This window comes from Tachyglossus aculeatus, unplaced genomic scaffold (assembly GCF_015852505.1).
Source record: "Tachyglossus aculeatus isolate mTacAcu1 unplaced genomic scaffold, mTacAcu1.pri scaffold_180_arrow_ctg1, whole genome shotgun sequence".
In the NCBI taxonomy this organism is placed as follows: Eukaryota; Metazoa; Chordata; class Mammalia; order Monotremata; family Tachyglossidae; genus Tachyglossus; species Tachyglossus aculeatus.
In genome coordinates, this window is record NW_024044900.1 from 215,898 (window position 1) to 220,770 (window position 4,873).

General features: G+C 43.3%; 1 pseudogene; it reads right to left on the reverse strand.

Moving 5' to 3' along the window:
- Positions 1-1,026: 1,026 nt before the first annotated feature.
- Positions 1,027-1,959, reverse strand: LOC119923364 (annotated as a pseudogene).
- Positions 1,960-4,873: the final 2,914 nt, after the last annotated feature.

Sequence of the window (4,873 nt, forward strand, 5' to 3'; positions counted from 1 at the left end):
AGGAAGAAAGCTAGCTTGGCGGATGGGCAGAGGGAAGGCATTCCAGGCCCGGGGGATGACGTGGGCTGGGGGTCGATGGCGGGACAGGCGAGAACGAGGTACGGTGAGGAGATTAGTGGTGGAGGAGCAGAGGGTGCAAGCTGGGCTGTAGAAGGAGAGAAGGGAGTTGAGGTAGGAGGGGGCGAGGTGATGGACAGCCTTGAAGCCCAGGGTGAGGAGTTTCTGCTTGATGCGCAGATTGATTGGTAGCCACTGGCTTAATATACATTTTGGCACATAGTAAGCCCCTAGCAAATTTAAGAATTATTGTTATGATCCGAGCACAGTGCCTGGCACATAGTACAGGCTTGACCAACACTATATTTACTATTATTATTGTCTTTTCACTCAATAATATTTTCTAAAAGCGTAGCATTGCTCAAAAGGCTTAATAATGTTCAGAAGAGGTACAAAACACAATCTCTACCCTCAAGGACCTCACAATCTAGTAGGGCACACCAACACACACACAAAAAGTCATCAGTAAATCCATCAGTAGTCCTTATTGAGATTCTCCAGGGACAGAGCACTGTGCTAAATGTTTGGCCAAAACATGACCTCTGAGCTCAAGGAGATCACAATCTAACAAGGGACCCCAACCCCCAGATTACAAGTAGATTATCAATCCATTGTATTTATAAAATGTCTGTGTGGGGAGATCACTGTACTAAGGGTTTGAGAGAGCACTATAAGAGACAAACGACACAATTGCTGCCCTGAAGAAGCTTACCGGGCTCATGGGAAGACCTACACAAAATAATTTTCAGATAGAAAGAAGGACTTGAATAGTAGAGGACGTTTAAGAGGACGCGTCCAACCCGATTATCTCATAACTACCCTAGTGCTCATTACTGTGCTAGAAAACTTAGTAAGCCCTTAACAAGTACCATTATTATTATAAAAGTTGATATGTACAAAGGGGTAGAAGAACCCTGATTGTTCATGCTTGCTATAGAAGGATCCCTTTAACCTTTAGCTCATTTCCCACTACTTTAGGGAGGATAACTTGGACACCAAGCCCGAGAAAGCGTGGTGAGCATCTTTATTCCTCAGGGTGTAGATGACAGTATGGGAGTGATGATTCCACAGAAGACTGAGACCATCTATCCCTGGTCCAGAGAGGTGGACGATGGGGGCTGCAGGTACATGTAGATGGTTGCCCCATAGAAGAGCGAAACCACCAGCAGGTGAGAAACACGGGTCCCTTAGGCCCTGAGGCAGCCCTCACCTGAAGGGATCCTTAGCAGGGCCCGGGCGATGAAGCCATAGGAGATCAGGATAAGTGTCACGGGGATCAGGAGGAAGAAGACGCTGATGAAGAAGAGCTCTGCCTCATTGGCCACGGTATTGTCACAGGACAACTTCGGCAGGGAAGGCACCTCGCAGAAGAAGTGATCTACTCGCCGGCGACCACAGCGGGGCACCTTCAACGTCCACGTGGACTGCAGGACAGAATTCCCAAAGCCACTGAGCCAGGAGGAGGCTGCTAGCTGGAGGCTAAGCCTGTGATGCATGATGGCGGCATAATACAGGGGTCGGCAGAGGGCCACGAAGCGGTCAAAGGACATGACCATCAGTACTCAGTGTACTCAGTGGAACCCAAGGCCAGAAAGATGAAGAGCTGAGCCACACAGCCACTGTATCTAATAGTACTGTGTGTGCTGCGAAGGTTGACTATCACCTGAGTGACAGTTTTGGTGGTGAAACAGAGGTCCAGAGGGAGAGGTTGGTGAGGAAGAAGTACATGGGGGTGTGGAGTCGGGGGTCCATCCGACACAGCAGGATGATTGTCACATTACCTAGGATGATCAGGATGTAGGAGACTAGAAAGACCACAGAGAGAGGCAGCTCCAGCCAGAGCTTGTCTGAGAAGCCCAGCAGGATGAAATCTTGTGAGGAACTCCCACTGGCCAAGCCCATTCTGGCTCACCTCTAGGACAGCTTCAGGACAAAAGAGAAATAAGAGTGTCTACAATAAGAAAGTGTCTGGCAGCAGAACTCTCAGTGGGACTATGGGTTGGGGTAGATGGATCATAAAAGACACAAGAGAATTATCAGGGTTTTATTGGAATTTATTAGCATAAATTATCAGAATTATAATATTAATTAGCATATTTATCAATGGATTACTGTATGTTCTCTCACTGCACTAAGTGCTGGGGTAGGGACTATATATTCAGATCAGATGCCTTCCTGCTTCCAAACAGCCCCCCAGCACGTATGTACATAACTGGTATTCATTTATTTATATTAATGTCTGTCTCCCCTTCTAGACTGTAAGCTCACTGTTGGCAGGGAATGTGTCCGTTTATTGTTATATTACACTGTCCCAAGCGCTTAGTACAGTGCTCTGAACACAGTAAACACTTAATATACACAATTGAATGAGTGAACGAATGAATGAATGAGCCCGTGAAAGAGACTGAGAATGGCCAGACAGGTAAGAGGAAAACCGGGAGAGGATAGTGTCAGTGAAGCCAAGGTTAGAAAATGTTTCCAGGAGTAGGGAGTTATCCACAGTGATGAAATCACCCTATATTGTCTTGGAAATCATCAAGGTCTGTTAAACCTGGGTGGTCTGCACATGACCAATCTGCCTCCTGGAGTCTGAGCTCCCTGTGAGAGGATGTGGAATTTGGGGCATTGAAGGAGAGGAGGCCGGTGGGAAGCAGGAATATGTCACTTTCTTGTTTTGTATTTCCCAGGTGCTTAGCACAGCTCATTGGACCCAGTGGTCCCTCTAAAATACTGTTCCTATGACTCTGGCTACTACTACTCAATCCCCAGATGTGACTATTCCACACCAAGACAGGTTCAGAGACAAGAGAAAATAAGATGAGTAGAGAAAGGCAGGAGAAGAGAGAGAGAAAGAAAGTGTGGCAGAGGCAAAGAGATGAAAAACAGAACGAAGAAATAAACATTAGTCAGTCAATCAGTGGCTTGTAGTGAACATTTACAGTACTTTATTAAGCATTCGGAAGAGTACAATATAGTAGGTAAACACAATCCCTTCCCACAGTGAAAGAAACAGAAAAGAGAAGGGAAGGAATGAAACAAGGAAGAGAGGTGGATAATGAGACAGATAACGATGTCTTTTATAATCATAAAAGATGCCACTGACAGCAAAATTCACCTACACGTATAAAAATTCATTGTCTCTACATACCTCAAGCTTGTCCATATATTTTCTATACCTCTACAGTAATAGGAAAGGGAGAACTTAGTAATTTTCAGGCTGATCAATTACCCTAGACAACCGAACCAGAGTTTTCTGACTGCAAAACAAGATTATCATAGGCAGAGAGTGTGTCTGTTTATTGTTATATTGTACTCTGTCAAGCACTTAGTACAGTCCACTGCACACAGTAAGCGCTCAATAAATACAATTGACTAACTAGAACTTCATTTCCTCTTCTCCCACTCCCTTCTGTATCATACTTGCCGTTGGATTTTCACCCTTTTTTCACCTCTCCCTCACCTCCACAGCACTTATGTACATACCCCTAATTTATTTATTTATATTAATGTTTGTTTCCTCCTCTCGACTGTAAACTCACTGTGGGCAGGGAACCTGTCTACCAACGCTGATATATTGTACTATCTCAAGTGCTTAGTACAGTATTTTGCCCACAGTTAGCTCTCAATAAATATAATTGATTGATTCACAGAAGTAGATCTAATCATTTTTTCCCAATACAAATTATACCAAGAAGTTGACTAAACCAGGATATACTGCATACAGAACAATTTCCCATGATTTCTTTTCTTAAAATATTTTTAGTGATGGGGATTCCACAAACTACCTTTAGAGTTTTGTTTTGGTTTGTTTCGTTTTCTCCCATGTTTTTCCCATTCTAATATCCATCAAGAGTATTTATTGAAAACATATTTTGTGCAAACCAGTGTATTAAACGTTTGGAAAAATACAGTAGAATAGATAGCTCACTATGTAGCAGTGCTTATATCCAACCACATTCACACCGGCTTTGATTTAAGCCCCTTTTCTCACATTTACAAATCAATTAATATGGAAAATAAACTAGCCAGCAATTTCCCAGTAAAGCTTACCGTGAGCTCTATCTGTCTCTAGATAGAGTACTGTCAGTGTCTTTATCTTTCAACCAATGGACATATTTCCCATCCCTTTTCAAATTAAAATAATAATGATATTTTTTAGATCCTTACCACATGTCAAGCACTGTGCTAAATGCAAGGGGAAATAAAAGATAATCAGGTCACACATTATCCCTGCCCCACAGAGAGGCTCTTTTTAACCATATCTGATCTTATTGCATTCTTTCTACCCGATCACTTTTTCAAGAGTTTGGCATACAGTAATTGGATAATGAATACCACAGTAAAAAGGTTCAAGGACCAAGACTAAGTCCCGGCAACACAGAAAATTTCACCAGAAACTAGCAGAGTGGAAAAATTACCATTCCCATCTCGATTACCAAACTCCTATTTCTTATTAATAAAGATCTTATAAAGATCCTTTATTTACATTGACTTTCACCTTCTGAACAACTAGGTAATTAATGTCAATTACTAAGTAGTATCAACCACTCGTATCTCCTCCTGCCTTCAGGACATCTTCATCTGGATGTCTGCCCGCCATCTAAAACTCAATATGTCCAAGACTGAACTCCTTATCGTCCCTCCCAAACCCTGCCGTCTCCCTGACTTTTCCATCACTGTAGATGGCACTACCATCCTTCCCGTCTCACAAGCCCACAACCTTGGTGTCATCCTCGACTCCACTCTCTCGTTCACCTCTTACATCCAATCCATCACCAAAACCTGCCGGTCTCACCTCCACAACATCGCCAAGATC